The sequence below is a fragment of the Acinonyx jubatus genome, chromosome A2 (assembly GCF_027475565.1).
Source record: "Acinonyx jubatus isolate Ajub_Pintada_27869175 chromosome A2, VMU_Ajub_asm_v1.0, whole genome shotgun sequence".
Lineage (NCBI taxonomy): Eukaryota > Metazoa > Chordata > Mammalia > Carnivora > Felidae > Acinonyx > Acinonyx jubatus.
The window spans coordinates 158,397,043-158,422,670 of NC_069383.1; the positions used below are offsets into that span (position 1 = coordinate 158,397,043).

At 40.8% G+C, this 25,628-nt stretch overlaps 2 long non-coding RNA genes across 3 annotated transcripts in view; one reads left to right on the plus strand and one right to left on the minus strand.

Moving 5' to 3' along the window:
* Nucleotides 1–25,628, plus strand: part of LOC106979033 (uncharacterized) — a 52,193-nt gene that overhangs the window by 8,838 nt on the left and 17,727 nt on the right. Inside the window, exons 2-3 of one of the 2 annotated variants that reach the window (XR_008297300.1) lie at nt 10,676–10,826; nt 11,871–11,949. This is a non-coding gene — a long non-coding RNA (uncharacterized LOC106979033). Of the gene's footprint in view, nt 1–8,280; nt 10,827–11,870; nt 11,950–25,628 lie in introns of those variants that run through there. The other variant, XR_008297299.1, reaches the window with a different exon arrangement.
* LOC128314956 (uncharacterized) lies at nt 1,592–3,547 on the minus strand. Its single transcript, XR_008297303.1, has 3 exons — nt 2,671–3,547; nt 2,206–2,269; nt 1,592–2,063 (listed from the first exon to the last, which is right to left on the minus strand). It is a non-coding gene; the product is annotated as an uncharacterized LOC128314956 (long non-coding RNA).

A 25,628-nucleotide genomic window follows, 5' to 3' on the forward strand; every position in this document is an offset into this window, starting at 1 on the left:
CGTCAAAACCACAATGAGATACCACCTCATACCTGTCAGAATGGCTAACATTAACAACTCGGGCGACAACAGATGTTGGCGAGGATGTGGAGAAAGAGGATCTCCTTTGCATTGCTGGTGGGAATGCAGGCTGGTGCAGCCACTCTGGAAAACGGTCTGGAGGTTCCTCAAAAAATGAAAAATAGAACTACCTTACGACCCAGCCATTGCACTACTAGGTATTTATCTAAGGGATACAGGTATGCTGTTTCGAAGGGGCACATGCACCCCAGTGTTTATAGCAGCACTATTCAACAATAGCCAAAGTATGGAAAGAGCCCAAATGTCCATCGGTGGATGAATGGATAAAGAAAATGTGGTATATATATACAATGGAGTATTACCCAGCAATCAAAAAGAACGAAATCTTGCCATTTGCAACTATGTGGATGGAACTAGAGGGTATTATGTTAAGCAAAATTAGAGAAAGACAAATATCATAGGACTTCACTCATGAGGACTCAAAGATACAAAACAGATGAACATAAGGGAAGGGAAGCAAGAATAACGTAAAAACAGGGAGGGGGCCAAAACATAAGAGACTTAAATATGGAGAACAAACAGAGGGTTGCTGGAGGGGTTGTGAGAGGGGGATGGGCTAAATGGGTAAGGGGCATTAAGGAATCTACTCCTGAAATCATTGTGGCACTATATGCTAACTAATTTGGATGTAAATTTAAAAATAAATAAATTATTTTTTAAAAAGTGGGGGTGGGGGGGCTCCTGGCTGGCTCAGTTGGTAGAACATGCAACTCTTGACCTCTAGGTTGTGAGTTCAAGCCCCATGCTAGGTGTAGAGATTACTTAAACTCTTAAGGGGCGTCTGGGTGGATCAGTTGGTCAAGCATCCGACTTCGGCTCAGGTCATGATCTCACTGCTTGTTGTGTTCAAGACCCTCATCAGGCCTTGTGCTGACAGCTCGAAGTCTGGAGCCTGCTTCAGATCCTATCTCTGTCTCTCTTTCCTCCCCTGCTCACTCTCTGCCCCTGTCTCTCTCTCAAATAAAAAATAATAAAACATAAAAAAAAACTCTTAAAAACAGACAAAAACAAAGAGCCAGGCCCATGTAGCTTTTTTTCATAGACTGTAGACTGACTCCAAACATAAGAAGTCAATGTGATAGGAAAGAATGCCCCAACAGTTAAAGACATACTTTTAAGGATTTCAGCAATATGAACAATTTGATAATGACAGAAACAAGGGATGGAAATGCTAAGAAATAATTTGGCAGGAAAGAGAGGGCTGCTAACAGTCGGTAGAGGGCACTATGGGGGAAGCCAAGCTTGGGGAAAGCAGACAAATGGACAAATTGGTGGGCCTGTGTTCCAGTAAAACTTTATTTACAAAAGTGGAAATGTTCTGAAGAAAGGAAGCAGGGCAGAGTTTTCTCTAGAAGCCATAGAAAGTGGAGGAGAAAAGGGAGGAGAGGAAGGGAAGCCAAAGAAAGCCTCAAGACGAAACTCATCCCAAGTGGCCTGAGATGATTTATGACAAGATAACATTAAAAAAATTTTTTTTAATGTTTAATTATTTTGGGGAGAAAGACAGAGAAAGAGCAGGGGAAGGGCAGGAGAGGGAGACACAGAATCTGAAACAGGCTCCAAGCTCTGAGCTGTCAGCACAGAGCCCAACCCGGGGCTCAAACTCACGGACTGCGAGATCATGACCTGAGCCAAAGTCGGACGCTTAACCGTCTGAGCCACCCAGGAGTCCCCAAACAAGAGAACATTTTAGATGACATTGTAATAGTGGTGCATGGTGACAGATGGTAGCTACACTTGTGGTGAACACAGTATAACATATAAACTTGCTGTCCAATAACTGTGTTGTACGCCTGAAACTAATGTAACGCTGTGTCAACTATACTTCAACAAAAAAAAATCATGACATTTTAGAAATTTCCTAAATGGAGTTCCTTTTGCCTGAGGCTCACCTGAACGGGTTTCTTGGACAATTAGAACTCTCCTCTTCTTGGTCCTCAGCTCCTTATGGGTGAGCAGGTTGGGTTTATGGAAATGATACCCTGTACACAGAGAAAGACACATCAGGCGGAACATGCAGGGTGAAAAGGCAACCTCCCCTCAGAGTGGGACCACCACTTTCAGAGGACAGGGATGTGTGGCCCCATGGGCAGTGATGATGGTACCCAGGACCCAACAAACTACCTCACGTCGTGCCCTGGAGGGACTGGGGATCCTCAGACCCGAGCTCAGAGCCACACCAAAGCTTCTAAACATGAAAAAAATAAGGTTGGCGTAAGAGATGAATCTCCATTCTCAAGGGGAAGATGCTAGAGTACGGACTAGTGACTAGACCCCAGGGGTTAGCCACCTGCTTTTGTAAAGATAGTTTCACTGGAACACGGCTCTGCCTATTTGTTTACATTCCGCGCTACACTGGCCACTACATTGGTAGCATTGCATCATGTGTGTAGCTGCAACAGAAATACTATGGCCCACTAGGCTGAAAATATTTCCTCTCTGGCCTTTTAAGGAAAGGTGTGGCCACTCCTGCTGTACCCTGTCACTCCTCAAGAGTGGGCCACATCTCCCTCTTCACTACTCTTTTACCAAGACCAAGAACAATTCCTGGAATGTAACAGGTGTTGAAGAAATATTTGCAGCAGAAACCTATGAGTGAAGAGATTAAGCTGACTGAGGCCAGGCTCCTATAGTTGTCCAACATCATGTCTCTACGCAAGATTTTCTGAGCAGGGTCCAGTGGTGCCCACTCCTCCTCGAGGAAGTCCACTGCCACTTACTCAAAGGTCGCTGAATCCTGAAACATCACACACATTTGGGCTTAGCCAAGGCCCATCTCCATCAGTGTCCCAGGAAGGTGGGGTGTGAGGAGGATGGCCCCAGAAGACCAAGGAATGGGACATTCAGATGGGGCAGGGGCGATTCCTCACCTCTCGTCTCTCTCCACTTGCACATCCTCAGCAATCTCATCTGGCCTCATTGATTTATTAGCTCTTCAACAAGGGGTTGAACTTTTCTCTGTGCAACTAGTCTGTGATCACACCCAGCCTGGGTCCCCTAGGCGAGACACCACATAGCCCTGAGCCTATGGAGGCCTGGGACAAATACTCAGTAAATGAATGAATTATGTCTCCATGAATTCCTGAGACAAAGTCAGCACATAGCCTTTTCTTGGTTTTCTGCCACAGCTCTGAAGCTCTGAAGTGACTATTGAGCTAATATGAACAGGCGCTGAAAAACATTCACAAATACTGAGCATTCTCTGGGAAGTCCCTTAGCCACCACCATTCATTAGAGGCTAATGGTCCTGAGGAGTATGGAGACAAGTCCTGGTCAGGTTGGAAGGCTCCAGGCCACAAAAGGAGACACAGCCAACCTCAGGGAGGGAGATGTCACATTGGAATGAGGGGAATTTTTTATGTTTATTTACTTATTTTGAGAGAGAGAGAGAGAGAATGTGTGTGTGCATGAGCAGGGGAAGGGCAGGGAGAGGAAGAGGGAGAATCCCAACAGGCTCTGTGCTGTCAGCGCAGAGCCTGAAGTGGGGATCAAACTCACAGACCATGAATCATGAGCCAAAATCAAGACTTGGTCTCTTAACTGACTGAGCCACCCAAGCACCCCAAGGGGGATTTTGATTTAATATGATTACCTATGACCAGGTTGTCAGCCACCCTGGAGCCATCACTTCAGCCTCCACATTTCCTTCCTGGAGACAGGTGGACTTGCATTGCTAGAGGACAAGAGGTGGATGTGAGAAGCTGGCCATGCCCTAGACTCCAGCTAGCACCTGCCTGGAGGCTGTATCACATGACCCATGACCTCACACACAAACAAAGCAAATGCCAGCAGGCACACGGATTTCCTAAAAGGCCATGGCAATCCTGTCTCTCACAACCAGGAAAGAGGCCTGGGGGCCTTGCTGTCCATGAGGAAGGCTTGCAACCTCCTGTGATGTTGAGGGTATTCAAGTTCAGAGAAGTTTCCCAAGTCAATTGCCCAAGTTAATAAAAAGAATACAAGGTATAATGTAGTTCTATACCTCAAACATCTCAAACCCTAAAGGCCCCAACCCTAATGCAGGCAGACTGGGGGCTCCTGGGGCTCCACTCCCACCTTGTCCTGGCCTTTGGAAGCCCTGGAGGAACAGGGTCTCAGGAAAATGAAAGTGGGGGGGGGGGGGCGGCGGTGGTGATCTAGCTCCACGCAGATGCTCAACAGGGAGGAAAGCCCGTGCAGGTGTGGCTGGAGCTTGTGACCTGGGTGTCTGGAGAGGAGAGTGATGGGAGAGGGTGGCAGAGGGGCCAGGAGCCTGGTCAAGATCAGGGCAAACAAGCCTAGATCCAATCTGGATTTACACCTTGTGACTGGCAGGCTAGCAGGAGTTTTGTAAGAATTTTCTATTCCTATTTATATTTTTTAAGAACATACTAGCAAGGGGGACAAACTAAGAGACTTTTTTTTAATTTAATTTATTATTATTATTATTTTTTTTTTTGTAATTTACATTCAAGTTAGTTAGCATATAGCACAACGATTTCAGGAGTAGATTCCTTAATGCCCCTTACCCATTTAGCCCATCCCCCTCTCACAACCCCTCCAGCAACCCTCTGTTTGTTCTCCATATTTAAGTCTCTTATGTTTTGGCCCCCTCCCTGTTTTTACGTTATTCTTGCTTCCCTTCCCTTATGTTCATCTGTTTTGTATCTTTGAGTCCTCATGAGTGAAGTCCTATGATATTTGTCTTTCTCTAATTTTGCTTAACATAATACCCTCTAGTTCCATCCACATAGTTGCAAATGGCAAGATTTCGTTCTTTTTGATTGCTGGGTAATACTCCATTGTATATATATACCACATTTTCTTTATCCATTCATCCACCGATGGACATTTGGGCTCTTTCCATACTTTGGCTATTGTTGAATAGTGCTGCTATAAACACTGGGGTGCATGTGCCCCTTCGAAACAGCATACCTGTATCCCTTAGATAAATACCTAGTAGTGCAATGGCTGGGTCGTAAGGTAGTTCTATTTTTCATTTTTTGAGGAACCTCCAGACCGTTTTCCAGAGTGGCTGCACCAGCCTGCATTCCCACCAGCAATGCAAAGGAGATCCTCTTTCTCCACATCCTCGCCAACATCTGTTGTCGCCCGAGTTGTTAATGTTAGCCATTCTGACAGGTATGAGGTGGTATCTCATTGTGGTTTTGACGTGTATTTCCCTGATGATGAGTGACGCTGAACATCTTTTCATGTGTCGGTTGGCCATCTAGATGTCTTCTTTGGAGAAGTGTCTCTTCATGTCTTTTGCCCATATCTTCACTGGATTCTTTGTTTTTTGGGTGTTGAGTTTGAGAAGTTCTTTATGGATTTTGGATGCTAACCCTTTGTCTGATATGTCATTAGCAAATATCTTCTCCCATTCTGTTGGTTGCCTTTTAGTTTTGCTGATTGTTTCCTTTGCTGTGCAGAAGCTTTTTATTTTGATGCAGTCCCAATAGTTCATTTTTGCTTTTGTTTCCCTTGCCTCCGGAGACGTGTCGTGTAAGAAGTTGCTGCGGCCGAGGTTGAAGAGGCTCTTACCTGCTTTCTCCTCTCGGATTTGATGCCTTCCTGTCTTCCATTTAGGTCTTTCATCCATTTTGAGTTTATTTTTGTGTATGGTGTAAGAAAGTGGTCCAGGTTCATTCTTCTGCATGTCGCTGTCCAGTTTTCCCAGCACCATTTGCTGAAGAGACTGTCTTTATTCCATTGGATATTCTTTCCTGCTCTGTCAGAGATTAGTTGGCCATACGTTTGTGGGTCCATTTCTGGGTTCTTTATTCTGTCCCATTGATCTGAGTGTCTGTTTTTGTGCCAGTACCATACTGTCTTCATGATTACAGTTTTGTAATACAGCTTGAAGTCCAGGATTGTGATGCCTCCAGCTTTGGTTTTCCTTTTCAGGATTGCTTTGGCTATTTGGGGGTCTTTACAAAGTTCCACACAAAGGGTATGGGTATGGGTTCCCTACAAAGTTTAGGATTGTTTGTTCTAGCTCTGTGAAGAATGCTGGTGTTATTTTAATAGGTATTGCATTGAATATGTAGATTGCTTTGGGTCACACCGGCATTTTAACAATATTTGGTCTTCCCATCCAGGAGCATGGAATATTTTTCCATTTTGTGTGTATCTTCTTCAATTTCTGTCATAAGCTTTCTATAGTTTTCAGTGTATACATTTTTCACCTCTTTGGTTAGATTTATTCCTAGGTATTTTATGGCTTTTGCTGCAATTGTAAATGGGATCGATTCCTTGATTTCTCTTTCTGTTGCTTCATTATTGGGTGTATAGGAACACAACCGATTTCTGTGCATTGATTTTATGTCCTGCGACTTTGCTGAATTCATGGATCAGTTCTAGCAGGTTTTTGGTGGAATCTTTTGGGCTTTCCATATGGAGTATCATGTCACCTTCAAAGAGTGAAAGTTTGACCTCCCCCTGGCCGATCTGGATGTCTTTTATTTCTTTGTGTTGTCTGATTGCTAAGGCTAAGACTTGCAATACTATGTTGATAACAGTGGCAAGAGTGGACATCCCTGTCTTGTTCCTGACCTTAGAGGTAAAGCTCTTAGATTTTCCCCATTGAGGATATTAGCTTTGGGTCTTTCATATATGGTTTATGATCTCAAGGTATGATCCTTCTATCCCTACTTTGAGGGATTTTATCAAGAAAGAATGCTGTATTTGGTCAAATGCTTTGTCTGCATCTATTGAGAGGGTCATGTGGTTCTTGTCCTTACTTTTATTGATGTGATGAATCGCATTGATTGTTTTGTGGATATTGAACCTGAATCCCAGGTATAAATCCCATTTGGTTGTGGTGAATAATTTTTTTAATGTATTGTTAGATCCAGTTGGCTAATACCTTGTTGAGGAATTTTGCATCCTGTTTATCAGGGAAATTGGTCTATAGTTCTCCTTTTTAGTGGGGTCTTTGTCTGGTTTTGGAATCAAGGTAATGCTGGCTTCATAGAAAGAGTTTGGAAGTTTTCCTTCCATTTCTATTTTTTGGAACAGCTTCAAAAGAATAGGTGTTAACTCTTCCTTAAATGTTTGGTAGAAATCCCCTGGAAAGCCATCTGGCCCTGGACTCTTGTTTTTTGGGAGATTTTTGATTACTAATTTGATTTCTTTACTATTTATGGGTCTGTTCAAATTTTCTATTTCTTCCTCTTTCAGTTTTGGTAGTTTATATGTTTCTAGGATTTCTCTATTTCTTCCAGGTTGCCCATTTTATTGGTGTATAATTGCTCATAATATTCTCTTATTATTGTTTTTATTTCTGCTGTGTTGGTTGTGATCTCTCCTCTTTCATTCTTGATTTTATTTATTTGGGCCCTTTACTTTTTCTTTTGGATCAAATTGGCTAAGGGTTTATCAATTTTGTTAATTCTTTCAAAGAACCAGCTCTGGTTTCATTGATCTATTCTACTGATTTTTGGTTTTGATAGCATTGATTTCAGCTCTAATCTTTATTATTAACTGTCTTCTTCTGGTTTTGGGTTTTATTTGCTGTTGTTTTTCCAGTTCTTTGAGGTGTAAGGTTAGGTTGTATATCTGAGGCCTTTCTTCCTTCTTTAGGAAGGCCTGGATTGCTATTTTATACTTCCCTCTTATGACTGCCTTTGTTGCGTCCCAGAGGTTTGGGGCTGTGGTGTTATCATTTTCATTGGCCTCCATGTATTTTTTAATTTCCTCTTTAATTTCCTGGTTAGCCCATTCATTCTTTAGTAGGATGTTCTTTAGTCTCCAAGTATTTATCTTTCCACATTTTTTCTTGTGGTTGATTTCAAGTTTCACAGCCTTGTGGTCTGAAAATATGCATGATATGTCTTGATCTTTTTGTACTTGTTGAGGGCTGATTTGTGTCCCAGTATGTGATCTATTCTGGAGAAAGTTCCATGTGCCCTGGAGAAGAAGGTGAATTCCGCTGCTTTAGGATGAAATGTTCTGAATATATCTGTAAGTCCATCCAGTCCAGTGTGTCATTCAAAGCCATTGTTTCCTTGTTGATTTTCTGTTTAGATATCTGTTACTGTAATTGGGGTGTTGAATTTCCCTCCTATTATGGTATTATCAATGAGTTTCTTTATGTTTGGGATTAATTGATCTATGTATTTGGGTGCTTCCAAAATGTTTACATTGTTAGATCCTCTTGTTGGATAGACCCCTTAATTATGATATAATGCCCTTCATCTCTTGTTACATCTCTTACATCTCTTTATTTTAAAGTCTGCATCGTCTGATATAAGTATGGCTACTCCAGCTTTCTTTTGGCGACCATTAGCATGATATATGGCTCTCCATCCCTTACTTTTAATCTGAAGGTGTCTTTAGGTCTAAAGTGGGTCTCTTGTAAATAGCATATAGATGGATCTTGTTTTCTTATCCAATCTGTTACCCTGTGTCTTTTGATTGGAGCATTTAGTCCATTGACGTTTAGAGTGAGTACTGAAAAATGTGAATCTATTGCTATTATGTTGTCTGTAGAGTTGGAGTTTCTGATGTTTCTGATGGTGTTCTCTGGTCCTTTCTAGTCTTTGTTGCTTTGGTCTCTTTCTCTCTCTCTCTCTCTCTCTCTTTTTTTTTTTTTTTTTTTTTTTTTTTTTTTTGGTCTTTTCTCCCCTCAGAGAGTCCCCCTTAAAATTTCTTGCAGGGCTGGTTTAGTGGTCACGAACTCCTTTAATTTTTGTTTGTCTGGGAAACTTTGTCTCCTGCTATTTTGAATGACAGCCTTGCTGGATAAAGAATTCTTGCCTGCATATTTTTCTGATTCAACACATTGAATATATCCTGCAACTCTTTTCTGGCCTGCCAAGTTTCTGTGTGTAGGTCTGCTGCAAACCTGAACTGTCTTCCCTTGTAGGTTAAGGACTTTTTTTCCCTTGCTGCTTTCATGAGTCTTTCCTTGCCTGAGTATTTTGTGAGTTTGACTAGATATGCCTTTTTGATGGTCGGTTTCTGTTGAATCTAATGGGAGTCCTCTGTGCTTCCTGGATTTTGATTTCTGTGTCTTTCCCCAGGTTAGGAAAGTTTTCTGCTATGATTTGCTCACATAACCCTTCAACCCCTTTTTCTCTCTCTTCATCTCTGGGACCCCTATGATTCTGATGTTGTTCCTTTTTAATGAGTCACTGATTTCTCTAATTTTTAAATTGTGCCGTTTTGCCTTAGTCTCGCCTTTTTTTCCTGCTTCATTTTTCTCCATAAGGTTGTCCTCTATATCTCTGATTCACTGTTCTACCTCATCCATCCTCACCACCGTGGCATCCCTTTGAGATTGCAGCTCAGTTATAGCATTTTTATTTCATCCTGACTAGCTTTTTACTTCTTTTATCTCCTCAGAAAAGGATTCTCATCTATTTTCAACCCCAGCTAGTATTCTTATTATCACTATTCTAAATTCTGGTTCAGACATCTTGCTTGTATCTGTGTTGGTTAATTCCCTGACTGTCATTTCTTCCTGTTCTTTCTTTTGGGGTGAATTCCTTTGTTTTATCATTTTGAAGGAAGAAAAAGAATTAATAAGGTAAAACAAATTAAAATTAAAAAATTAAAAGCAACACAAAAAAATCAAAGGATGCTAGATCCTAGGTGTGTTTTGGTCTGGTTGTTGAAAGGAGCTTGATAGATTAGAGAAAAAAGGGAAGAATAAGAAAAGAAAAGAAAAAAGAAGAAAATGTTTGAAAATTTGAAAAAATGAATACAATGAAATAGAATAAAATGAAATGAAATAAAATAGAATTTGAAAATTTACAAAAAAGTAAAAAATATATTAGAAAAAAATTAAAAGCATTTTTAATAAAAATGGAAAATAAAAATACATTTTTTTCTCTTTATGTATTCAAGAATAAGAAAAGAAAAATTAAAAAAAATGAATAGATGGACCAGCAAACAGACAAATAGGATTGAAATTACATTGGTTTCCCCTAGAAGTCAAACTATGAAGCCCTTTATAGTCCATAAACTAAGCAGGAGAGACTTGTGTTCCTGAAGAGCAAGGTTGGCCCAGATGGGCGGGGCTTAGTGTAATGGCTCCGTTCTCCATTAGATGGCGCTGCTTAGCTTACTGGGGTGGATTGTTGTGGTGCATGCACCACAGGAGGGGTGAAAATGGTGCATGAACAGGAGGGGGTGAAAGTAGCGTTGCCCAGCTACCCAGTCTCCACTATCAGAATTCTGTGCTTTCCCGACCGGCAGTCGCTCACCCCTTCTTTGTCTCTGGCTTCTGTCCAATTCCTGCTTTTACACTGTCCTTGACCAATCCATCAGGCTGCCAGGTGGCACCTCGTCCTGAGTTTTATCTCATGTGGGGCTGTGTTTCCCAGCCCCTCACTTCTGAGGGACTGTGGCTTTGACCTGCTCAGACCTTCTGGGGGAGGGTCTCACTGAGGAATGGCCAGTGCACAGCTGCCCCCAGGAACGTTCACAGGACCATGCTTCTGCCAATGCCCAGAGACTGCAGCTGGGTGCCAGTCTGCCCCAGAAAAAGTTCACACAATCATGTAGCAGCAGCATTTCGGGGATTATGGTAAATTACAACACACATCTGGCACCAGGTTTCCCCCTTAATGTCCTTTTTCCAACACCAGCAAATGTGGTTGTTCTCCAGGGCCTGCTAGGACCATTGCCTGTGGGGTGGCCACACAGCCTCTACTAAATGTCCTCCCACCAGGGGAACTGCCCCTCCTCATGTGGCCCAAGAATCTCCTGGACTCCACTCCACTCCTGGAGATTTGCCCTTCCTACCAGAGCACTGCCAGGTAATGAGCTGCAGAGTTTCAGACTCTTTGCTCCCCCTATTTATAGAGTGTTAATGGAATTTAAACCCTCTGCTTTCTCCTATCTCCCTTTTTTGTTCAGTCCCTTGCGTACTCTTTCTTTTCTCATCTGCTCTTTTCAGGCATGGGGGTGGGTTCCCATACTCTCTGCCCATGTCTGTCCTCTCTCCGCAAGCAAAAACAGCTCCTTGCCCTCTGTGGCTTCTCTCTCCCCCCAGTTCACCTCTCTGCTCTGTGTACCTGTCGAGTTCTGTGGTTCAGGTTGCGTTAATCCTCAAATCAGTTTTCTAGGTGTGCGGGATGGTTTTAGTGTTGACCTGGCTGCATTTCAGGGAGGAGAGATGCAAAAAAACCTTGCATGCTGTTCTGCCATCTTGGCCCCTCTTTTTTTTTTTTTTTTTAATGTATTGGTTTATTTTGTTCTTTTTTTTAAATCTATTTTGTTCTTTTTTTTTTTTTTTTTTTTTTTTTTTAGTTTAGTTATTTTGAGAGAAAGAGCTCAGGATAGGGACAGAGAGAGAGAGAGGGAGAGAGCGAGAATCCTAAGCAGATTCTGTACTGCCAGAGCAGAGCCTGGTGTGGGGCTTGAATTCATGAAGTGTGAGATCATGACCCGAGACAATGTCAGGAGTTGGATGCTTAACCGACTGAACCAACCAGGCACCCCTCTTTGTTTTTGTTTCTAAATTTTTTTTAATGTTTATTTAGTGTGTGTGTGTGTGTGTGTGTGTGTGTGTGTGTGTGTGTGTGAAAGAGAGAGAAACGGGGGAGGGGGGCATGAACAGGGGAGGAACAGAGAGAAAGGGAAACACAGAATCTGAAGCAGACTCCAGGCTCTGAGCTGTCAGCACAGAGCCCAATACAGGGCTGGAACTCGTGAACCATAATATCATGACCTGAGCTGAATTCAGATGCTTAATCGACTGAACCACCCAGGTGCCCCACGTTTTTGTTTTTAATCACTTTTACCTCACAATTTATTTCTCTAAAAAAAATATTTGTCCTCCTCTCCCCCATTAATTTCAGATCAAAAGTTTCAACTTAAAGCCAAAGAGACCACTGCAAAGCAGAATAAACTTTGGGAAAAACTTCTGTCAGGAAAAGGGTAAGGCTCCCGAATGCCTCTCTCCTGAGGGTGCATTGCTGGTTCTCTGCTGGGGTTGCTGTGACACAGAATAGCATAACCACAAGGGGAGACACTTGGGACCAATGACCTTCACCCAGAAGACTATGTTTCTGAGTCAGAGAGTCTCTGAGTATCATGAATTTGCAGAACATTCTAAACCAATTTCAGTATTTATTTGTGGAGAGTTCCCACAGGTAAACATATCCATTAATATGACTTAGTGAATGTTGACACATAATTCAGTTTTTGTTTAAAATTTTAAAAAAATGTTTATTTATGTTTGAGAGACAGAGTGTGAGAGGGGGAGAGGCAGAAAGAGAGGGAGACACAGAATCCGAAGCAGGCTCCAGGCTCCAAGCTGTCAGCACAGAGCCCGATGTGGGGCTCTAACGCACGAACTATGAGATCATGACCTGAGTGAAGTCAGATGCCCAACCAACTGAGCCACCCAGGTGCCCCAGTTTTTGTTTAAATAATTATCAGGAAAAATATACATGAGAAGCTTCCATTCTGGACCTTGTGGCAGAGCACTCACCTTACTTAAAATTCAAAAGAACTTGAACAGAGCAGAAGCCGTACATAAGCCCTGGAAATGGCAGCACTTTCTAATGTAGGAATTTGCTTTTTTTACAGTGCAGACTTTCATGGGGTGGGGGGAGTCTCCATGAGTGCATTGAGAGTGAGAAAGCCTTTAGTTACAACTTATCCCTTAACCAGTAGGCACCAACTCAACCTGGAGAGATTCCCCATGAATGTAGTCTATGTGGAAAAACCATCAGAAGGAATTTTAACCTTGTTTCACCCAAGAGAAATTACATAGGAGAGAAATGAAACGAACGTAAAGAATGTGGGAGAGTGTTTAGTTATCCTTCATCCCTTAGGACACATGTGTGATCTCAGGCTGGCAAGAAACCCTATGAATGTTTTCAGTGTGGGAAAGCTTTGGGTCCTCATTCGTCCTTTATAACACATTTGTGAACTCCCACTGGAGAGAAACTGTATGACTGCAACCAACGTGGGAATTTCTTCAGATCCAGCTTGAGTCCTTGCTGCTCTTAAGAGGATACGCAATTGGAAGAAACTGTATAAATGCAATGACTGTAGAAAGGCCTTCATCAGGAGCAATGACCTGACCATGCATAAGTGAGTGCACGCCAAGAGGGACTGTGTGATGACTATGGCAAAGCCTTTGGCAGGAAATTCCATCTGGGGGCGCACAGGAGAGTCCATAGTGGGGAGAAGCTTTACTGTTGCAGCAACTGTGGGAAAGCCTTCAATAGGAGCTCTAGCCTGACTACCCACAAGAGGGCAATACTTGGCAATACAAAGAAATGAAGTTTTGGTACATCCTACAACATGGATGGACTTTGAAAACATTATGCTCAGTGAAAGAAACCAGTCACAAAGGACTGCATATTGTATGATTCCATTTATTTGGAATATCCCGAATAGGCAAAGCCATAGAGGCAGATAGCAGGATTGTGTTTGCTTGGGCTGGGGATGGGAACCTGATTTCATAGACATGAAGGATCTTGTTGGTTTTGACAGCAATGTTCTAAAACTGGTCTGTGCTGATAGTTGCACAACTCAGTGAGTTCACTAAAAATCATTTGAATTTTAAAATGATGAGTCTTCTGATATGAAACTATATCTCACTAAACTGTATCTGTTATAAAAGGAGATGCCATTGGACGTGCATTTTGATAACTCTAGTACAGTCTCCATTGTGGTAGAGTATATCCATAATACGTAGCTTTTGAGTTATCCTTGCAATTTTGACATTGTTTGTAGGGGACAGTAATAATATCTTTTCTCAAATGATGTGGGAGTTCAATTGATGAATCCTTTTTGGAATGGATGAATGATTGAAGAGTGTGACCCTTTTTAACTCATTTACTGGGATTCAGATGGGCTTTTTATTTAGTTTGACATTGTCATCTTTTTCAGAGTCTACCTCCTTTTACTCAGTAGTTTCAGTGCTGCACTGTCTAATTTGGTTCTTTCCCTTGTGTTCTTTAGAAGTCTTTTTGGACTTTTTATGAGAACTTGAATTGTTTTCTTTCATAGGCATTGGATACTTCAAACTAAATCAGGCTGTAAGGTTTCTGGAGAAGGGCTGGCGGTGTATCTTGCTGGTCCTCATAGATAATTGTCTTTGTTATGTTGAGTTTGGCTTGTAGCAAACTTGCTCTACTCTTATTCTGATAACTGATGCGTAGATCTTTTGAGGTTTTCTGTAGATAATCTTATCTACAAATACAGGCAGAATTCTTTTGCTCCTTTTCAATCCTTATTCTTTTCTTATGATTTTGTTTCCTGACTCTCTCTGGCTGTGGCTTGAACCCTATTGACTAGAAGAAGTCCTAGGAACTCTTTTCTTCTTCTTGATCTTAAAGGGCATTTTTTTTCATATTTCATCTTTTAAGTGTGGTGTTCTCTATAACATTTTTGTAGATAACTTTACTAGGATGAGAGAGTTTCTTTTGTTATCTAAGGTGTTGGCCTTCTTTCTCATGAACAGATCTTGGATTTTATGTTTGTTCGGCTTCCCCTGAGATGGTAATATTTGTTCACTGATGTATTTCAAAACCTCTAGAACAATGGTAGGCAATGGACACATAATAGGCACTCAATAAGTATTTGTTGAATGAATGAATGAATACATGTAACATTTCTAACATGTTTGTGGAGTAAATTACTTCAGTTTATTTTTCACTGTGAAATTAACTGCATTCCTGGATAATGTATCTGTCACACATCATTGTGTGACATTGTTCCTAGTTTCCTTTTTTTTTTTTTTTTTGTTCCTAGTTTTCTAATATGATAGGATTTCTGCATCTTTGAGTGAGATTGCCTGCAGGTTTTCTTTCTCCTGTCATCCTTTTGTTATTGTTGTTACAAGGTTACAGTGATGTGGTAGCCTCATAATATTAGTTGGGAAAATTCCCCAAGTCCATTCCTTCACTTAGATTCACCAGTTGTCAACATTTTTTGACAGTTATAGCTGTGTGTGTGTGTGTGTGTGTGTGTGTGTGTATAATTTTATTTTATGGTTGAGCTTTTACAGACATAAGACTCCTTTAACATTTATCCTAAGAACAAAGACATTGTCAGGAACTCAAATTCCTACTTATAGGCTAACAAATTACCCTGCCACAGTTTCATGGATGTTGGCCAAAGACACCAGACTTCTGGATCAGAGATCAAGGACTTTGTCACAGCACAGCAGCCAGTATAAGCTTCATGTTGCCATCAATTCCTCTTGACTCTCAAGACCCACAGGGGAGACATGAAGTGGATTTGTTTTATACCTGAGGAACCCCAAGCTTTTCTAAGGAGCTGCAAACAAACCTTCTTGTTCTTTGCCCCAGAAGGAGACATTATCTTTATTACACTGAACAACAAAAAATCTGCCCCCGTCTATGGATGTTATATAAACATCCTTGAAGACATAGTACAGAACAGAGTAAGATGTGCAAACATGAGCTGCCCGTGGAGAATTGCCTTCCCACAGACATTTTCCTCTATAATCAAAATATTAATATAGTCATGAAATTTAACATTAACAAAATAATGTTACTAGCACACAAACTATAATTGAATTTCTCCCATCCTACAAATACCCTTTATTGAGGATTTGGAACATAATTTTGTTATAAAAATGGTTTTAAGAAATCTTAATTGTGAAGTTCTGGGATAAAAGACACTTAATGGAGCCATCTGGCAAAAGTCACTTTGCTCAACTCAAAAGAATCAGGGCAGGAACTGTATACCTGCACAGAAAGTCATATTTTTTTCACAGAAGAAGGTGTGAAAGCCTTCATAAGCACTCATTCTTGTATGAAACATGTGAGGGCCCAATGGAGGGAGGTCCTGTTAGGATAATGAATATGGAGGGTCTTCAAGTGTGGATCTTCACTTACTGTTCACAAGAGAACTCGTTCTGAGAGAGACTGAGGCCATATCCATTTGTGAACAGGAGATTGCCATTGTGCTGCATTCTTTTTTTTTTTTTTTTTCAACGTTTATTTATTTTTGGGACAGAGAGGGACAGAGCATGAACGGGGGAGGGGCAGAGAGAGAGGGAGACACAGAATCGGAAACAGGCTCCAGGCTCTGAGCCATCAGCCCAGAGCCCGACACGGGGTTCGAACTCACCGACCGCGAGATGGTGACCTGGCTGAAGTCAGACGCTTAACCAACTGTGCCACCCAAGCGCCCCTGTGCTGCATTCTTAAGGTGGACCCCTAGCTCATTAATTTGTTTTTTCTTTCATAATATATATACCCAAGAATACTCATATCCCTCTAAATGCCCTCTAGATTATTGAACAAGTTGTGATAGTTAATATTTTTATTTATTATGGCTCAGTTGTAAATACCGTCTCATTTCTGTTTTGACGACTTCTTGGACTCATGGGCTGCTCAGGAATATGTTTCCAAGATGCAGTGCCAGTTCTTAGTTACCTTTTCATTTCCCATCTGATGGCTTTGTGGTCAGAGTCTGTGATCTGTAGGATATGGATTCTTTGGCATTTGTTGGGACTTTCTCTCTGGTCTGGGGCGGCAGACACTGCTGGCTGCCTCTACATCCATTCTCCCCATTCTTACTCTCACAACTTGGATTTTGCTCAACTTGTTATTGTTCACTGTAAAAACAAAACCAACCAAACGAAAACAAAACCCAACAAGCACTCTCTCTTAGTCTTTCTTTTTTTAGTTTATTTTTATTTTTTTAAATGTTTGTTTATTTATTTATTCATTTTTAAATGTTTATTTTTGAGACAGACAGAGCGTGAGCAGGGGAAGGGCAGAGAGAGAGGGAGACATAGAATCTGAAGCAGGCTCCAGGCTCTGAGCTGTCAGCATAGAGCCTGATGCGGGGCTCGAACCCAGGAACCATTGAGATCATGACGTAGCCAAAGCTGGATGCTTAACCGACTGAGCCACCCAGGCGCCCCTCTCTCTTAGTCTTTTTTGAAGGAATAGTCATGTCCCAGAGCCCTGGCCCGTGGCAGGTAGGCAGTCACTGGCGCAGCTTCTAGGAGAGCTCTTAAAAAGGCGACAGTCCCATCTTGTTATTTTCACTTTTTGTTCATGGTCCTTCCTCCTCCATTCTGCCTAGAAACGAGATACAGTGCTTGGAGTTGGAAGGAGGTTACTCTGTAACCGGTAGGCAGAAACTACAGGTAGAGATGGTGCATCTAGAACGCAAGACTCCTTGCTTCCCAGGGGTTTCTTTGAGTGGCTGTAGCAGCCGTGAACTGCTTATTTCTAGACTTATGTTATGTGAGAAGAAGAAAGATTCTTTAAAAAGAAAAAGTGAGATTGTAGTTTTGTGGCAGAGGAGCTATCAGGAATATTTTATTTTATTTTATTTATTTGTTTTGGTTAATGTTTGTTTATTTTTTTAGAGAAAGAGCATGAATGGGGGAGGGGCAGAGAGAGAAGGAGACACAGAATCGGAAGCAGGCTCCAGGCTCTGAGCTGTCAGCACAGAGCCCGACGCGGGGCTCGAACCCACGGACCGTGAGATCATGACCTGAGCCGAAGTCGGACACTCAACCAGCTGAGCCACCCAGGCGCCCCAGGAACTTTTTATTACTCTTAGTTAGTTTTCATTACTCCCAGCTGAGTATGGTTATTCCTGGTGTGGCGGCCGTGAGAACCTGCCCCTTAGATAGCCTCCTAGGGGCTTAGTTGGCTGATGGCCCTGGTTGCTACCCATCCCAGGACCTACCTCTGGTGTTGTGCTAAGACTGCTCCTAGCAGTGAGTAAGCTTGGCAGGAGGAATCATGTAAGCCCTTCCTATGGGTGGTAAGTCTCTAGTCTTCTAGTGATGTCTGTGGCTCAAGAACCCCTCACTGGCTTGGCCCAAACTTGGCCAGACTGTGCTGAGGTCTGAGACCCCCTACTCAGTCCTCCTTGGCTCTTCTCCCTTTTTTTCTGACTGAATTTGACAATAAATATCAAAATATCAATGTAAGTCCTTGAGGACCTTGTCAAAGTTGATTCTTTGGTCTGCCCACAGAAGCCTGATTGAAATGGATTTGGGACAAAGTAGGAGAAAAATTGGAGACAGTAAGGAGAAAGATTTTTTAATCTTAAAAAATTATTTATTTAATTGAATTTAATATTGATTTAATATTAATAATTTAATCTCATTAATAGTTTGTTAATTAAGTATTATTAATAAAGCCATGCCAATTTCCTTTTGTTGGTATTTGTTATGTATGTCTCCATTTTTCTCATTTCAACTTCAGTGTACTTAAGTTTTAGATGTGTCTCTTGTAAATAGGATGTAGCTGGATTAAAAAAAAATCCAATCTGAAAATACCTTTTGGTTTGTCAACCAATCTCATTTTTTATTGTCATATCTAGTATGTTGGATTAATTTCTGCTACCTTAATAGTTGTAATTTCTATTCTGTATTTTTCTTTGAAAAAATTGGAAATAGAAAAGATTTGATGAAAATATATACACACTGTTAAAAAAGAGTAAATTTGTAGTCATCAACCAAGCCAAGAGAGAGAAGATTGCTGTGCCTCAGAAGTCTCATGTATGGGATCTTCATGAATTTTCTCAAGATGAAATAACTATTGTGATTCTGAATTTATTAATTTCTTACGTGACAACACATTGCCATGGGTTGGGAGAAGGATAACATGGGTTAGAAGGAAACAAAGGTCAGTGAAACCAGAAGCTGGTTCTTTGAAAGAATTAACAAAACTGATACACCACTAGCCAGTTTGACCCAAAAGAAAACGGAAAGGACCCAAATAAATAAAATCAAGAATGAAAGAGGAGAGATCACAACAAACACAGCAGAAATATAAACAATAATAAGAGATTATTATGGGCAACTATATGCCAATAAAATGGGCAATCTGGAAGAAATGGACAAATTCCTAGAAACATATTAATTACCAAAACTGAAAGAGGAAAAATAAGAAAAAATTAAAAAAAATCAGCTGAAATAGGAAGAAATAGAAAATTTGAACAGACCCATAACCAGTAAAGAAATCGAATTAGTAATCAAAAATCTCCCAAAAAACAAGAGTCCAGGGCCAGATGGCTTTCCAGGGGAATTCTACCAAACATTTAAGGAAGAGTTAACACCTATTCTCTTGAAGCTGTTCCAAAAAATAGAAATGGAAGGAAAATTTCCAAACTCTTTCTATGAAGCCAGCATTACCTTGATTCCGAAACCAGACAAAGACCCCATTAAAAAGGAGAACTATAGACCAGTTTCCCTGATGAACATGGACGCAAAATTCCTCAACAAGGTCTTAGCCAACTGGATCCAACAATACATTAAAAAAATTATTCACCACAACCAAGTGGGATTTATACCTGGGATTCAGGGATGGTTCAATATTCACAAAACAATCAATGTGATTCATCACATCAGTAAAAGTAAGGACAAGAACCACATGGCCCTCTCATTATGCAGACAAAGCATTTGACCAAATACAGCGTTCTTTCTTGATAAAATCCCTCAAAGTAGGGATAGAAGGATCATACCTTGAGATCATAAACCATATATGAAAGACCCAACGCTAATATCATCCTCAATGGGGAAAAACTGAGAGCTTTACCCTAAGGTCAGGAACCAGACAAGGATGTCCACTCTTGCCACTGTTAATCAATATAGTATTGGAAGTCTTAGCCTCAGTAATCAGACAACACAAAGAAATAAAAGGCATCCAGATCAGCCAGGAGGAGGTCAAACTTTAACTCTTTGCAGATGATGGATTCCACCAAAAACCTGCTAGAACTGATCCATGAATTCAGCAAAGTTGCAGGACATAAAATCAACGGACAGAAATCGGTTGCATTCCTATACACCAATGATGAAGCAACAGAAAGAGAAATCAAGGAATCAATCCCATTTACAATTGCAGCAAAAGCCATAAAATACCTAGGAATGAATCTAACCAAAGAGGTGAAAAATGTATACACTGAAAACTATAGAAAGCTTATGACAGAAATTGAAGAAGACACAAAAACATGGAAAAATATTCCATGCTTCTGGATAGGAAGACCAAATATTGTTAAAATGTTGATACTACCCAAAACAATCTACATATTCAATGCCATACCTATCAAAATAACACCAGCATTCTTCACAGAGCTAGAACAAACAAACCTAAAATTTGTGCGGAACCAGAAAATACCCCAAGTAGCCAAAGCAATCTTGAAAAAGAAAACCAAAGCAGGAGCCATCACAATCCCGGACTGCAAGCTGTATTACAAAGCTGTAATCATGAAGACAGTATGGTACTGGCACAAAAACAGACACTCAGATCAATGGGACAGAATAAAGAACCCAGAAATGGACCCACAAACGTATGCCCAACTAATCTTTGACAAAGCAGGAAAGAATACCCAATGGAATAAAGACCGCCTTTTCAGCAAGTGGTGCTGGGAAAACTGGACAGCAACATGCAGAAGAATGAACCTGGACCACTTTCTTACACCATACACAAAAATAAATGGATTTTAGTTTAATGTTTAATTTATCAGTAAATTAATTAAAGATATTGGCAAGGATGCAGAGAAAGAAGATCTCTTTTGCACTGCTGATGGGAATGCAAACTGGTGCAGCTACTCTGGAAAAACAGTCTGGAGATCCTCAAAAAATTAAAAATAGAACTACGCTACAATCCAGCAATTTCACTACTAGATATTTATCCAAGGGATACTGGTACGCTCTTTTGAAGGGGCAGATGCACCCCAGTGTTTATAACAGCACTATCAACAATAGCCAAAGTATGGGAAGAGCCCAAATGTCCATCGATGGATGAATGGATAAAGAAGATGTGGTGTATACATACAGTGGAATATTACTTGGCAATCAAAAGGAATGAAATCTTGCCATTTGCAACTACGTGGATGAACTAGAGGGTATTATGCTAAGCAAAATTAGTCAGAGAAAGACGAATGTATGACTTCAGTCATGAGGGCTTTAAGACACAGAACAGATGAACACAAGGGAAGGGAAACAAAAATAATGTAAAAAAAAGGAGAGGGACAAAACATAAGAGACTTAAATATGGAGAACAAACAGAGGGTTGCTGGAGGGGTTGTGAGAGGGGGATGGGCTAAGTGGGTAAGGGACATTAAGGAATCTACTCCTGAAAACATTGTTGTACTATATGCTAACTAACTTGGATGTAAAATTTTAAAAGAAAAATTAAAAAAAAAAAAAAAAGAAAGGGTTTCTTGGTGGAGATGGAATTTTTCTGTATCCTGATTGTGAGCATGGTTACTTGAAGCTATCTGTATATGTGATAAAATGTCACAGGGGCGCCTGGGTGGCTCAGTCGGTTAAGCGTCCAACTTCGGCTCAGGTCATGATCTCACGGTCCGTGAGTTCGAGCCCCGTGTCGGGCTCTGTGCTGACAGCTCAGAGCCTGGATCCTGCTTCAGATTCTGTGTCTCCCTCTCTCTCTGACCCTCTCTCGTTCATGCTCTCTCTCTGTCCCAAAAATAAATAAACATTAAAAATAAAATAAAATGTCACAGTACTTGATCACTCATATATTACCTACAGAACTGTATTGTCTCCCTGCCCCCATAAAAGAAAAGAGTACAAATAACAATAGGTAAGATGCAGATGAGGTCTGTACCTGAATTAATAGTATTGTAGCAATGCCAGTGTCCTGGTTTAAAGAATGTACTGTGGTTATGTTAAGATATTACCATTGGGGGAAGCTGGGTGAAGAGTACATGGGAACTCTGTACTATTTTTCAACTTCTTGTGGTTCTGATACTATTTCAAAATAAAGTTACTAAAAAAAAGATCAAGGAAAGAAAAACACTATGTAAGTGAATAACATCTTTATATATTTTCATGTGACCTACTTTTGCTCACACATTTTTGGCATTTATTTATGTGTCACATATAGTTGTAATTAATTTATTTAGTTGCTACGTAAGGGACTTTTTGTATGAATACACCACAGCTTATTTATCCAGTGTAGAGTGGATGGACTTCTTTGGGTTGCTTGCAGCTTTTATCCATTATGAATAATGCTGCTGTAAACATTCTTGCACATCTCCCATTGCACATACATATAAATGAGTCTAAAAGTGAACTCAGGCGCCTGGGTGGCTCAGTTGGTTAAGCATCTGTCTTCGGCTCAGCTCATGATCTCAAGGTTTGTGAGTCTGGGACCCACATAAGGTGATCTTGAGCCCTGCTTTGGGTGACCCCCCTTCTCTCTTCTCTCTACCTCTCTTTCTCTGCCCCTCGCTAACTTGTTACCTCTCTCTCTCTCTCTCTCTCTCTCTCGCTCTGTCTAAAATAAATAAATAAATAAACAAGTTCACTGGCTATAGAATCTGTATGCTAAAATTTGTTTTTATGTTTTATGTGTTTTGTTTTTTTGCATTTTATATTTTAGAGTAGTTAAGAAATGGTATCTTGGGGCGCCTAGGTGGCTCAGTCAGTTAAGCATCTGACTTCGGCTCAGGTCATGATCTCGCGGTCTGTGAGTTCGAGCCCTGTGTCGGGGTCTGTGCTGACAGCTCAGAGCCTGGAGCCTGCTTCAGATTCTGTGTCTCCCTCTCTCTCTGACCCTCCCCCGTTCATGCTCTGTCTCTCTCTGTCTCAAAAATAAATAAACGTTAAAAAAGTAAAAAAAAAATGGTATCTCATTGTTCTGATTTGTATTTGGCTGATTATTATTCATAATGGGTATTTTTTATAATACTGGCTGTTTGGAATTTCCCCTTGGGAATTACCTGTACATGTTTTTGATGATTTTTCTTTGTATCTTTGTTATTTCCCCATGATGTTTAGAACTATGATATCTTTGTTACCAATTTTTACTCTTGTTTGTAAATGTCTCTTTATCATGTCTTGATGGCAGAGATTCTGAATTTTAGTCAGATTTATTAGTCTTTTCCTTAATGGAGAAGGTTTTTTTTTTTTTAACGTTTATTTTTTTCTGAGAGACAGAGCATGAGCAGGAGAGGGACAAGAGAGAGAGGGAGACACAGAATCCGAAGCAAGCTCCAGGCTCTGAGCTGTCAGCACAGAGCCTGACACGGGGCTCGAACTCACGGACGGTGAGATCATGACCTGAGCCAAACTCAGACGCCTGACTGACTGAACCAGCCAGGCGCCCCAATGATAAAGGTTTTTGTGCTCTGTTTAAGAAGTCCTTCCCAAACAACTGATTATAAATGTATTTGGTTTCAGTGTCTTCATTTTTTGAAGTTCAGCTTCACATTTAAATTCTCAATCCATTTGTTTTTGTTTGTGACAGAGCATGACAAGTTTATTGATAGGGTTTTAGATTCCTATTGCAACTAATCTTTAAGAAGTGACCACTTTGGGGCGCCTGGTGGCTCAGTCAGTTAAGCGTCTGACTTCAGCTCAGGTCATGATCTCACGGCTTGTGGGTTTGAGCCCCACGTTGGCTTCTGTGCTGACAGCTCAGAGTCTGGAGCCTGCTTCAGATTCTGTGTCTCCCTCTGTCTCTTGCCCCTCCCCTGCTTGCACTCTGTCTCTCTCTCAAAAATAAAGAAACATTACAAAAATTAAAAATTTAAAAATGACCACTTGTTAGTTTGGGTGCAGTATCAAAGAAGACTGTCCAGTTATCTCAAGAGGCTGTAAAAATACACTTCTCTTTTCATCTGTGTGTCTTTGTGAAGCTAAATTCCTTCATATACTCAAATTAAAACAAATCACAACAGATTGATTGTAGAAGCAAATATGAGAATACAGCTGTTTATATCTGTTAAGCAGACACTAAAGACATGCAAAAATATCAAATAGTGCAATTATTCTGTCTAAATTTTCTGGTTTGGAAAATATTATTTTTTCAAAATAAAAATGTTATTTATGTTTACATGTAATGGTTTATTATTTTTTATCAGATGAGTAGTTTTACTCATTTACTCATTTTTTAAAACTCCACTTTAACATTATTATTGATGTTTAACACTGTTTATTTTTTTTTTAATTTTTTTTCAACGTTTTTATTTATTTTTGGGACAGACAGAGAAAGAGCATGAACGGGGGAGGGGCAGAGAGAGAGGGAGACACAGAATCGGAAACAGGCTCCAGGCTCCGAGCCATCAGCCCAGAGCCCGACACGGGGCTCGAACCCACGGACCGCGAGATCGTGACCTGGCTGAAGTCGGACGCTTAACCGACTGCGCCACCCAGGCGCCCCTTAACACTGTTTAAAAAGATCTGAGCAGAACCTTAAGAAACGAGAGAAACTTATTTTCTCATTTTACAGAAATGAGAGAAACTTATTTTGGAAGAATGGGTAAAGAGATCAAGACAAGATCGCAGGTCTAAGCATCAACTGAAACAATGTCAAACTTCATAAGTAAATACAATTCAGGGGTGCCTGGGTGGTTCAGTCCGTTAAGTGTCAGACTCTTAGTTTCGGCTCAGGTCATGATCTCATGGTTCGTGGGTTTGACCCCTGAATCGGGCTATGTGCTGGCAGCAGGGAGCCTGCTTGGGATTCTCTCTCCTATCTCTCTACCCCTCCCCTTCTTGCACATGCCCACTCTCCTAAAATAGATAAACATTTAAAAATAAATACGTAAAGATAATTCATTAGTAAAGTAGAATATATAAAAATACAAAATGGCTTTTGCTCAGTCGGGTGAGTGTTTGACTCTTGATTTCAGTTCAGGTCAAGATCCCAGGGTGGTGGGATTGAGCCGGGGCCTCTTGCTGAGTGTGGAGCCTGCTTGAAATTCTCCCTCTCTTGGGGCGCCTGGGTGGCTCACTTGGTTAAGCATCTGACCTTGGCTCAGGTCATGACCATCTCTCAGCTCATGAGTTCGAGCCCCTTGTTGGGCTCTGTGCTGACAGCTCAGAGCCTGGAGCCTGCTTCACATTGTGTCTCCCTCTCTCTCTTCCCCTCACCCACTCACACTCTCTCAAAAATAAACATTAAAAAAAATTTTTTTTTAAAGATTCTCCCTGTCTTTGCATCTGCCCCTCTTTCCCACTCGCACTCTCTCTCTCAAATTTAAAAATATATTTAAGATATTTAAAAATACCAAAATGGTTTTTCTATCACCTTGTTGGATATGTTAAAAATAACAGAAAAGAGAAGGTATCACATGTTGAGATATAAAATTAGACCTGAAATTAGATGAAAGAACATAATTTCTTAGGAATAATCAGGGAAAAGTATATTAATACTGAGACACTATTTTCCTCCCATCAGGATGGCAAATATTCTTATTTTTTAAAAATATTTTATTTATTTTTAAGTAAGCTCTAGGCCCATCATAGGGATTGAACTTACAGCCCTGAGATCGAGTCACATGCTCCACCAACTGAGCCACCCAGGCATCCCAGAATGGCAAATATTTTTAAAATTCAATGATAGGCAAGTATGTAAGAAAACTGATACCTTATTACACAAATAGGAGCGAGTATAAATGGTAACAACCACTTTGGAGGATAATTATATGTATTTTATTTTATATATTAATTTTTTTAGAGAGAGTGCCAGCAGGGGAGAGGGGCAGGAGGGAGAAAAAAAGAATCTTTAGCAGGCTTCATGCCCAGCATTGGAGCCCAACGCAGAGCTCAATCTCATGACTGTGAGATCATGACTTGAGCTGAAATCAAGAGTCAAATGCTTAACTGACTGAGCCACCCAGGTGCC